Source organism: Poecilia formosa, unplaced genomic scaffold (genome assembly GCF_000485575.1).
Source record: "Poecilia formosa unplaced genomic scaffold, Poecilia_formosa-5.1.2 Scaffold517, whole genome shotgun sequence".
Classification (NCBI taxonomy): Eukaryota; Metazoa; Chordata; class Actinopteri; order Cyprinodontiformes; family Poeciliidae; genus Poecilia; species Poecilia formosa.
Window position 1 is genome coordinate 47208 of NW_006800456.1, and position 12365 is coordinate 59572.

General features: G+C 39.5%; 1 long non-coding RNA gene across 1 annotated transcript; it reads left to right on the top strand.

The window, feature by feature from the left end:
- Window positions 1-1398: 1398 nt before the first annotated feature.
- Window positions 1399-10072, top strand: LOC107834088 (uncharacterized). The gene is made up of 3 exons (XR_001659871.1): window positions 1399-1471; window positions 4577-4579; window positions 10062-10072. It is a non-coding gene; the product is annotated as an uncharacterized LOC107834088 (long non-coding RNA).
- Window positions 10073-12365: the final 2293 nt, after the last annotated feature.

A 12365-nucleotide genomic window follows, 5' to 3' on the forward strand; every position in this document is an offset into this window, starting at 1 on the left:
GGGTGACTGGCTAGCTTTGCTGTGTTATACACATATACAGGCATTTCGGAGAACCTAAAACAATCACTTACCTTGGAAGTCCTTTATGAAACTGCACACATACAGCTTAAAACAAACCCTTGTCCTTTTTCGACGTCGGAGTTGTTGAAGCTGCTTCAATAATCCGATAAACGTCGTTAACGTTTACTTTGGTCAAATCCAGCAAGGACCGAGTGAAAAACTTCATCGCCTAACACAGAGTGACCTGCGAACCGGAAGCATTCTATGTGGAAAAAAAATGCTGAAGTGCTAAAACGGAAGTCCGTGGCATATACCCCACTGCAGTGAAATTATTGGGGGGGGGACGAATGTGGCTCTCTCCAATATTGGGGGGGACATGTCCCCCGCGTCCCCCCCGCTTCCTGCACCCATGCTACTTATTATTAATTCTGGCATTACTGGAACAGTAAAAAAATAAATTCCCTCACAAAAGAACATACCTTTTCATTTTCTTAAGGAAGTAGAGCTAATTAAATGTGATAAACAAGAACTGAAAGTGAGTCCAGTTTCACTTGATGGCAACCTGTTGAAACTGTGGCAAATTTTAAATACCTCGAGTCATTCCTGGACAGTCAGCTCAACTTTGCTGAAAACACTGACTATATCTTTAAGAATTGTTCTCAGAGACTCTACTTTTTAAGAAGACATTGGGGTTACCCAACTTGAGGTTGTGTACAACCTCTAGTTAGGTAGAGGGTGTTGAGTTAAAATGTTAAAACTTAACATTTTAACTTGAGTTTTAACTCAACTTAAGTTAAAACAACATTTTAAATCAAGTTTTAACTTTTCATCTCCTCAGTTGGTTTGGTCACATGAGCAGACTAACAAAATCTTTTAAGAATACTTTGAATGGCAGGTATAACAGCAGGTAAATAGTGGTGAAACCAAAGACAACTCTGTCTCAACTGTTTGCTGAAAGAACATGGAAGTAGTAGTAGTAGTAGTGCAGGGAGCAACCATCCTCATTATTCATCAGTTTGAACCTTGTTGGGAATGGAACTCCCGATCAATTAATCATAATTTGTATTGACACACGGAGCATAAAATCAGCCAAAAAGAGCATTCAGACTTTACTTATTTTATTAACTTTCAGCGCTGAAAGGAGACGCTTTACCATTACATCCGAGAAGAGTTTCTAAAAAGTCTGTGCAACGTCTGAGGAGAAGAAGGAGGGTAGCTGATTATATGGACTGAAGACACTCCCTGAAATCACACCATGTCTCTGTGTCCCTGATAAGTTTCTGTTTCTCTGAGAAATGGACCTTAGTGTCTAACAGAATCAAAAATGTAACTCTTTACTATGGGCCCTTTGTCTAACAGCGTGTGACTCTTTCTCGACCTTGGTAAAGCGTCTCAACAACCTCTGAACTCATGAAGGTGTTACTGTGTTCCTTTGGCAACTAAGAACATCTATTAGACGTCAGTTATTGACGTCTAATTATTCTTAACCAAACTAAATAATATTTACCTATAGCATGCTAAGTGTTTTGCTCTATTCACAAATTGTTGATAATCAATCATATCTTTATTCCAGAGACAAAAAAGTTCAATAGAAAAAAGGTAAAAACAAGCAAAATAAGAGAAAAATAAAAATAAACATGACATGATATTATTCACTGAGTCACAAATAAATGACGACGCCAATGATTCTATCATCTTGAAGAGAATCTCACAGTACAAAAAGCAGGATTTAATAAAATTGCAATTATATTATTGCATGACACAGATAATCTACACATGCATTTATACATAAGATTCCTGAGCACAGCTGCACATGTGGGAACAGCATTATGTACAAACATATGGCTAGCACTACTCCATCTAGGCACTTTGAGTAGTAGCCTCACGCCATCATTGTATGCCACATAAAGTTTATGCAGGCTACTTTTTTTTTTGCATCGTCACCACAGATGGGCCGTGTAATAATGTGATTTATGAATATGATTTATCGTTTCAGAGTCAAAGGAAAATTTTCTCGTTGATAGATTAAATAGTTTCATCTTATTTTTTTCTATATATAAGATTCTACAACAAAAAGTCTCAATAATATACATGGCACTGTAAAAACAAAAAAAAATGAATTTTTGCTTATATCTGTTTAACAACCCTGGTTGTAACAACCTGGGTTGTTATTCTTCTGTACCTAATTCATTTGTTTGTTATTGATTTTTGCTCAATTAAATTTCTTACATTGCAAATGGTATTTTTTATTATAGTTGATCATGTTGTTTTTCATGTCTCCTTATTTCTTTTGTTCCTCCTATAATTGATGGAGATATATAGATATTATTTATAATGTATGAAAGTATTGTTTGTCATTTAATTAGCTGAACGTCCTTGAGAAAATGAAAAAATAAAAAAATACGTTTTATAATGCCAGTAATGCCAGAATTAATAGTAAATAATAAAGACGTTGTGGTATTCTGATATAGTAATGTAATTAGATTAGTTGTGTTACCACCCCCATGCATCTAGAGGCAGTCGCAAGCCCGAAAAGATGCAACTAGGAAGCAGAATTAGAAGTACACTGAAAGCTACAGAATTTGCTAAAAATCTGTGAGCTGCGCTGAACTAAATAAAAGAGAGAAGTTCAAATAGATTCTGAGGGTGAAACTCCTTCCTAAAGGTGAAAATATATTACAGACTTAAAAAGAAAATAAAAACAGAAGTATAGGAAATAGCGCCCCCTTCACTTCCGGATTGCAATGGTCCCATTTCCAAATAAGGTATGAGACTGACAGTGGTCCATCCCGGTCCCTTTCTGTTTGCTGCTAATTACACCTTTTGACATTTCTCTGACATTTGGAAAAATATGGTTTACTAATTTTAGCATAACTCCAGGGTGAGGTGGAGCCACACTCCCCCAGCAGCTAGTAGTAAACAGCTTACAGCCAAGGCTAACACCGGGAGCCAAGGTAGAAAAGCCTTTTCCCTATAGTCCAAAAGACTTTTTTTACTCCAAAATGCAGCTACAGTATTTCCAGAAGAAAACATTTGCATATTGAGTGTCTACAGAGGCTGATAATCTCCTCACTCAGCTCCTGGATCACTGTTGAAACTTTGAGTTTTATGTCAAATCCACATGAATTAAATGACAGAAACTAATTTTCTCATTGCATCTTTGATTCATTTTGTCCAGCTGTAGATAATTAGACTGTCCAATCAGAGTAAGGTATTGTGTAGTTGGTGCTTTTAATCAGTTTTCAGTTAATTAAATTCAAGTCTATGGAACACAAAATGTCACTAAAATCACTGTGCCCTTCTAAAATCTTTCAGAAAATCGTAAAAATGCATTAAATCGAATTGAATTATATCATTTGCCAAATATTGTGATACATATCGTATCGTGATCAAAATATCGTATCAAATCGTGAGATTATTGTATTGCTACACCCCTATGAATCACATCAGAATATGTAAATTATTTGGCAGATAGCGCTTAAGTCAATGTTTAGAATGCTTTTCTAAACAACAGTGTTGGAAGATGTCAGTGATTTTAGTGAAACTTTTAACTACAGCACTGACAGGCAGTGGTGTATATGTTTCCTAACTGTGGCTAAAGCTACTGCTAGCTGGTTTACTCTCCGATCCGGAGGCTGGTTCCTTTAAATACATTTGGAGAATGGTAAATTGACAATGACTAATAATGGTTAACACTTAAATACTGTTTTATTAAAGTTAATACAGAAAGTGAACCTCTAAACGTTACAGCACTAACAGACAGCAGTGTATATATTTTCCCAACTGTGGCAAAAGCTGCTGCTAGTTGGTTTACTCTCCGATCGGAGGCTGTTTTGTTTATTATATACACAGTTAGAGAATGACATCTCTAACTGTAATAATGAGTAATAACTCATATGCACTTATATGCTGTTATTATTAACCTGACCTTCTATTATATCCTTAAGATAATGAGTATCTGTGAATTTTTCAGTCAGGTTTCCCGAGGCAAAATCACACTGGAAGTAAAGATATACCTCTTCGAGTTATGGCGGCCATTGTCTGACGTCACTGTGAAAAGGGTCTATACCAAGCAAACAACAAATGAAGGAAGATAAAAAAAAAGAAACCTAAGTATCTGAATTGTTTTAGGAGCCTCCTGGAGACACATGGTGGGTATCAACATGGTTAGAGTACGGGTCTTCAATGTTTTTAATGTTTTTATCTTAGCTTTTTATCTATTTATTAATTTCTTTTTATTTCTCTTTCTCACTGTTTACGCTGTGTTTAGTTTTTAATGATGTAAAGCCCCCCCGGAGAGGCACGGGTACTGTCCCCCACTCATAGCCCTATTCGGGTTAGAGTCCCTTGAGTAAAACGTGGGTTAGGGTTGAGCTCCCTGGAGGTCCCAGAGCCATGGGTTTTTTTTGACCAGGGTAAAGCGGGGTCCCGGTAACGGAACCGTGGGGACGGAACCTCCTTGAGCGGTCCCGGTTCCGTAGAACGTCTGCCTTACCAGGGGCACGGGACATAAGGAGACTTCCAGGGGTCCCGTCGAATTTCTGAGCGTCTGCCAGGGTCCGGGTGCACCGAGCAGGGGGTCAGTTGCAGCCGTTTGCTGGAACGGTCCAGCCATTCGGTGGAACGGGGACTTGTGCCATTTCAACAAAGTGCCCGGCCATAAGGAGACGTCCAGGAGTCCCTCCGAATGTCTGAGCCCCTGCCCGGGTTCCGGTGCCCCGATCCCGGGTAAAGAAGCTCCGGAACTTCCCCCCCCGGTTCTCCAGGACAGGTGCCAGCCCGGCGGAGGTGCGGGGACCGTCCCCCGGTTCCGGAGAACCGTGCAGGGGCATTTTTGACAACTTGTAGCGGGGCTGAGAGTGTCTGAATCCCGGGGAGGGTCCAGCCATTAGCTGGAACGGTCCAGCCATTTGGTGGAACGGGTCTTGGTGCCATTTCAAAGTCCCCAGCCATAATGATACTTCCATGGGTCCCACCGAATGTGTGAGCCTATGCCCGGGTCCGGGGAGGGCTTCCAGCCATTTGCTGGAACGGTCCAGCCGTTTGGTGAAACGGGGACTTGACCTAGGGTTTTCTGGGCTAGGGTTAGAGTCCCAGTTAAACGACGTTTAACTAAAGTCCTACGGGGTTTAGAGTCCCAGTTGACAGCGTTTCAACTAAAAACCTAGAGGTTGGAGTCCTTGTCAAACGGTGTTTTTGACTAAAGTCCCAGAGGGTTAGAGTCCCAGTTATACAACGTTTAACTAAAATCCTACAGGGTTTAGAGTCCCAGTTGACAGCGTTTCAACTAAAAACCTAGAGGTTGAAGTCCTTGTCAAACGGTGTTTTTGACTAAAGTCCCAGAGGGTTAGAATCCCAGTTAAACGGCGTTTAACTGAAGTCCTAAAAGGGGTGCGGGTTTTAATGTTTTTATCATTTTTAATCTTTTTTTTTCAAAATCTCTTTCTCTTTCCTACTGTTTATTTAATGTCACTTGCTGTTTTTTTAATTATGTAAAGCACTTTGAAATGCCTTGCTGCTGAAATGAGCTATACAAATAAAATTTGATTGATATTTTAGTTGTGTGTATGTGCAATTTTTGTGTTTTGTGTGTGTGTGAGAAAAATTGTATGCCTGTGTAATATTTTAGTTGTGTATATGCGCAATTTTTGTGTTTTGTGTATGCGTGTGAGAGAAAAATTGTATGTGTGACATTTTAGTAGTGTATATGTGCAAATTTAACATTTTGTGTGTGTGTGTGTGTGTGTGTATGAGATTTTAGTAGTGTGCGAGAGACAAAGCATAGTTTTTGTCCTAAACGGCCTCTCATTACCAAACTGTCACCTCATGGTGAAAGTTTCAATAAATATGTAAGCAGCTTCAATACTACACTTTATAGTAGAAACTTTCCAACCATCCATGAAATGGATGGAAAATGATCAAACTGAACAAATGAATCTCTGTTTCCATGACGCCTGTCTGCAGGTTAAAATCTGACTTGTGACTGCATATTATATTATTTCTTTACTATATTGGGTAAAAAATGGCTCTCTTTATTGAACAGCGGGCTTCCATTTAAAAAAGTTAGAGAGTTGAAAATGCATACGGCGCTAAAAATGACACATTGGTCCTTCTAACGTTAAAACGAAGCAGTTCTGGAACATTTGCTATGTGTGAAGGCAGTTAAAGGCCAACTAAAGGTGATTCATGATAAGCTGCAGACACAAATGACCCATATGTGGATATGTTTTGGGGTAACAGTCCACATCTCACCCCTGTCACCCCATCTCCAGCCAAAAGCTCCTGGGTGCTTTTTCAGATTTAAACCAGATAAGCACAGATGCCTTCGTACTTCCATGGCCCTGGGCTCTATCAGCTCCAGAAGCTATTGCAGGTCAGCTAATTTAGCATGGACAGATGCACAGTTTTGTGCATTTGTGATGTGCCCTGGGGCCACAAAGCCCATTGCCAAGTTTGCTGAGGCATCAAAGTGGCGAGAATGGGTAATGTTTACAGGTCAGAGTGCTTAGAGCAAATATTGTAGAGAAAACACTGTGCTCACTGAGATTTGTGTGAAATCACAAAAAGTAGAAAAAAGAACTGGAAGGATGGAGAAGGACTAAAAATATAGTTTGGGTAAAAAATAAAAAATGTACCAAAATGTAGAATTTCATCATAATCCCAGTGCTGTGAGGTAACCATGGAGATATACAGAGCAGTCTGAGAGAATATGTATTCCTCGTTGACTTTGTTTCCTCCATGACCTGAAAGTTCTCCAGCTTCTATGTAATTATTGGAGAAGCTGTATAGAATTACTCCCAGGGCCACTCCCACTGATCCGGTCTTACTCATGCAAGGATAGGGCACGGCGACGGAGGCATGCAAATCAGTGTTCCGGGATTACTGTACAGAATGAGCCTTCAGCCAAACTCACGGCTTATCCAGCCAGGACATTAATCCATCTGCTGGCTCCCGCTCTCTGATGACGTTACTCCGTCCCACACGTTTGCTTTGATCATTTTATTTTTCAACTTCAATATGATATTAGGAGAGCTGTAAAATAAAAATAAACACGGCTTTTCTCAGAAATCTCCAGAATGCACTCCCTGATTTCAGGACCAACAAGAAAACGTACCTCTTAATATAGTAAGGATGGAAATGATTGGGAGGGAACCCAATGGTACCAGTGCCTGCCATATAGTTTCAGCTGGTTGACCCTGTATGATGGTTCAGGATGATGCTTTCTGGTTCCGGCAGGTCGGCCCCATGATTCTGTTTAACGTCATTAAAGGAGCTGTTTCAGACAACATGCCAACTTTTTTGTTTTTCTGTTATAAATCATACTAATGGCTCAGTGCTTTATTTTGATCCAGCTATCGATGGAAAACCCAAAAGGGTTCGACCCAAGGCATACAGTTTACAATTATGCCTCATACTGACCAAAAGTAAACTTTTGAGTTTGAAAAAGTTGTAAAAAAATATAAAACATGTCCTTGCTAAGAGAAGTTTGCTCCAATTTGTATGGAAGTTCATTGGTTCCATGAAAGAATATACAACAGGAAGTCATAATTATGGGTTTTAAAGTCAGAATTTTGACTTTCAGAGTTATAATTACGAGATAGAAAGGCTGCTTCTTGATCGTGACTGAATCTTTTAATTATGTCTTAAAAGACATAATTATGACTATAGAGCTCATAGTTATGGCTTTTAAAAGTCAAAATTATGACTACATCTCATAATAATGACTTTGTATCTCAAACTATGACTTTGAAAGTTGAAATTATGACTCTCTCTTGGACTTTTTCTTTCTTGGCAGAATTGGGCTTCCATAGATTCAACTTCTGGCAGTCAGAAAACAATGTTCATGTTTTATTCAGTCTATCTTAACTTCTGGTTTCATCTGTATAGGAAACAAAGAGCAGCTGCTGTTGATGTGAATTTGAAATGGAAAACATGTTGAGGATTTTGTGCTTGTTTTTAAAGCAACGTGTGGATTTGAACCTGACTCAGCTCAGCCCTGTGGTGGGATTTCCTCACTCAGGTGAATGATGCAAGTTGTATGCCATGCCCCTTTGGCTTCACAATCCCAGGTTTTTGCTCTGAAAGTGAACAAACAGATCTGAATGAATCGACTTGTGTAACATGGAAGGAAAAAGTCATCTGTATCAGAGGAAGCCAAATATCACTAACCCTGTAATTCTGGTTATGATTTATTTTCATTCCACTCTTAGCTAATCTTGAAGTTAGATATTTAACATGTTTGCTGTTAATCATGTCACCCAGCTTGCTGGGACATACTCCCAATCTATTTGACCAAGCACTGGCTTAAGCTAAGTAACACAAACTAGTTTGTTTTTATCTCATCGGTTGGAAAAGTATTTCCCTCTAACGTCTGGAGTGCTTCCTGTTCTGTGAAACAACAGTCACCCAGTTGCAATGCAGCGAATGAAGATGAAAACATCTCAGCTCTTGCTCATTAGTAGCTTGTTGCTTCTCATTGTGTCCTGACTGAAAGGAAGTCATTAAAAACATGAGCTTCATTCTAGCTTCCCCCTCAGGCCACGGTGTCAGTTCTACACTCGGTCTGCCACGGCGACATCCGGTCACCGTAATCTGTGTTTCGTTTCATTACCAACTTGATCTGACAAAAATGTGCTAATAAAAGGGTTCAGACATTTGGATTGTTATTAGCAAATCCTCCCTAATAACCTGAACTTGAGTTCTCCAGGGTGATTTTAGTTGTCTGGAAAACAGTCGTTCTGATCTTTTTTTTTCTTCTGTTTGACGATAACAGTTTGTTTACCTCTTATCCACCAAAATATTCCTCAAAATTCCTTCTCTGTTTGTGCCCAGGAAACTTCTCAGAAATGTTGGCCGCCATTTTCTTTCTACAGTAGGGAGTATGTTTTGTGAGGTGTTGTTTAGCTGATTACCTGGTTATCAGTGGCAGGATGTTTTCTGGTTTCCACCTGGATGAAGAACAGAGAAATGACACGAAGGTCATGGCATTCACAGTGCAGCCGATTCTCTCACGTTTGTTTTTTTCTTGCTCCGGCAGTAAACATGTTGGCATTTTCACAGCTTCAGAGGTCAACGTGAAAACTTTTCATTACCTCGACATTTCCCACAACCTTCCCGTAACCTCAAACTTAGACCACAGCTGGAAATTATTGTTTATATCACAGGAACGCCCAGTGACAAATGCGCTCGTGCAAACAAATGTCCTCCCAACACAAGACCTACCAGCACACATCAGAGGAGATTTACTGTATGTACAGAACACTAATGAACCCTGCCAGCTATATACAGGTGCTTATGCGCCTATAACCATGTCTCCACACAGACGTTAAATAAATCTCTTTATAGATGTCTGCAGATGCCGACCACACGCGCTCACTGTAAGCAAACACATCAATGGACTACGAGCTCTACAGAGCTCTACAGAGAATAAATACATTGTCATGGAAAAAATTACTTTAACAATAGTCTGGATGAGAAGAAATAAGAAATTTATTAAAACCTTGCAGGTGAGAACAGAATTACAGAGTGAAAGGAGTCTGTCAAGTCTGCTCTGACCAACAGTGGATCTGGCTTCCTTTTATAGGTTCTGGTCAGAGAAGAGAGACTTGATTGGACAATAGGTGTGAATCCATGATTGTTATGTACCAACAATTTTGTGGAGCCCAACACAGATGGTCTGGCCATTTGTCTATTGTTAAGGGTAGGGGGTCGTGCTAAAGAGGGCAGATAGGTCCTGGGTTGGGGAAGTAACAGATAGGCTCCAGGATCAAGGAGCTTTCCTACTGTTATATGTGCCTGTAGAAGTCTATAAGAGAGCAGCTTGACCGATCTCATGATAAGATCATGTAGACACATCATCTCATCGTCAAACACAAACTAAAGCACAAAAGGGGTGAGGAGCACATTTTAAAATTTTCCATTACATGCACGTGATTAGCCTTAACATTCTATCTCACACACAAACATCCGTACACACTAATCTTATGTCCTGTGACAGATTACAGCACGGATCTACAGTCAGAGAAACACACATTCTTTCAATTGTGACTTTTTTAAGTTAGGAAATAATTATATGTTTTTTTGTTTGTGTGTTTTTTTTTTTTTGTTTTTTACAAGGTAATGAAGTAATTTAAATCTAAACTCAAATGCAGTGGCGGGCACTGCTAGCTAAAAAATTAGCTGCGCTAAACCTAAAACTCTAATCATAGGTATTAGTTCAGCTAACGCTAATTCAGATAGTCATATCTACCCTAACCCTATCCCTACCCTAACCCCACTTTAGCCATAAACAACTCTAAACAGGTGGGTTTTAAGTTGAGATTTAAAGGCACCCAGTGTTTCAGCTGTTTTACAGTTTTCTGGAAGTGTGTTCCAAATTTGTGGTACATAGAAACTGAATGCTGCTACTCCTTATTTGGTTCTAGTTCTGGGGATGCAGAGCAGACCAGAACCAGAAGATCTGAGGGGTCTAGATGGTTGGTACAGCAATAACAGATCTTTAATGTATTGTGGTGCTAAACCGTTCAGTGATTTATAAACTAACAGTATTTTAAAGTCTATTCTTTGAGCTACAGGGAGCCAGTGTAGGGACTTTAAAACTGGTGTTATGTGCTCTATCTTCCTGGTTTTAGTGAGAACGCGAGCAGCAGCGTTCTGGATCAGCTGCAGCTGTTTGATTGATTTTTTTAGTCAGACCTGTGAAGATGCTGTTGCACTAATCAATGCGGCTAAAGACAAATGCATGGATGAGTTTCTCTATGTCACGCTGAGACATAAGTCCTCTAATCCTGGAGATGTTCTTCAGGTGATAGAAGGCTGACTTTGTGACTGTCTTAATGTGGCTCTGAAGATTCAGGTCAGAGTCCATCACTACTCCCAGGTTTCGGGCCTGATTGCTGGTTTTCAGTTGTAATAACTGAAGCTGTGCAATGATTCTAGTTCGCTCCTCTTTAGGTCTGTAACCACTACTTAGTTTAATTAGCAATAAACTCAGCAGTAAAGTTACTTTTGTTCTAGGGTCACAGGAGGATGATAAGCAAATAAATTCAACAACTCCAGTTTATTTTTCTTTCCCCTCAAAAGAATAACAATTCAGGTGACACTAATTACCTTCATGAAGATTAATAAAAACTTAAATTGTCCACCCTTAGAAAAAAATAAAATATTCAGAAAAATAAGGGTAGGTTTCCTAAGCTTTAGCTTCTACTAAGCTTTAGCTTAGGAAAGCTCATGTCAACAACCGCTTCTTTTCCAAGAAAAAAAATTACATATTCCAGTTAGTCCTTCAGTATACAGTTCAGTCAGTCAGTTCAGTCAATGTGCACATAGATTGTCAGATTGGGGGCCCCCTTTTTGTTCAATAAGCTTATTTGTTGTCCAAGCAAAATATCCAGCTCCAGCCGCACAGTCCCTCCTCTTTCCAGGCTTCAGTCTGAGTCACAAAGATGGTGGCGGGACCCTCCTGCTTCTGGAACTCCACTGGCTCGTTCAGATATCGGCCGTTCAAAAAAACCAACTGGAGAAATCCAGGAACAGAATGTACATCATCCAGTTCAAAATAAACAGATTTTTTTTGTATAACAGCAGCCTTGTTAGTAGTGACTTCTCTACTTCTGCTGAAACGTGCTTAGTCTACATTGTCTGCCATTTCTCTTCCTTCTCCCTTATGCCTTACTCTTCTTCTTTACCAACACAGGAGAAATTTGGGTCTAGTGCCTTCTACAGGACATTCTAAGAACTAATAAGACAACACATTAAACATACAGACAGATCTGCATAGTTTATGGGGGCTACAGGTCCAAAGATAATAACTTCAGTTTTGTTTCTGTTCAGCTGGAGAAAGTTTTGGCACATCCACACATTGATCTGTTCTAAGCATCTAGTCAGTGATTGGATGGGTTCACAGTCACCTGGTGACATTGTGATGTAGAGCTGTGTATCATCCGTGTAGTTATGGTACCTAATCTTATTTCCTGTTATAACTTGAGCCAGTGGGAACATATAAATATTGAAAAGAAGGAGTTCTTCTTTTCAATATATACACTCCTGATCAAAATCTTAAGACCAGTCAAAAAATTGCAAGAATTTGCATTTTGCACTATTGGATCTTAAGAAGGTTCTAAGTAGAGCTTCACAATGTTAAAGGAAAAAATCAGTGCAAGAGACAAGAACTTTTGAGCGGGGAATTTTCTGAAAACTGCATTTACACTCACACATGATTTTTTCAGCTGATCAAAAGTTTAAGACAATAGTCTTTAAACGCCAAAAGCTGTGCAAAAATCTGGATTCCATGTCATTTTCTGTCAAGTCTTTACACTGTCAAGACCTCCTGATGGCAAAAGCAAAAAAGCTCACTGACTTTGAAC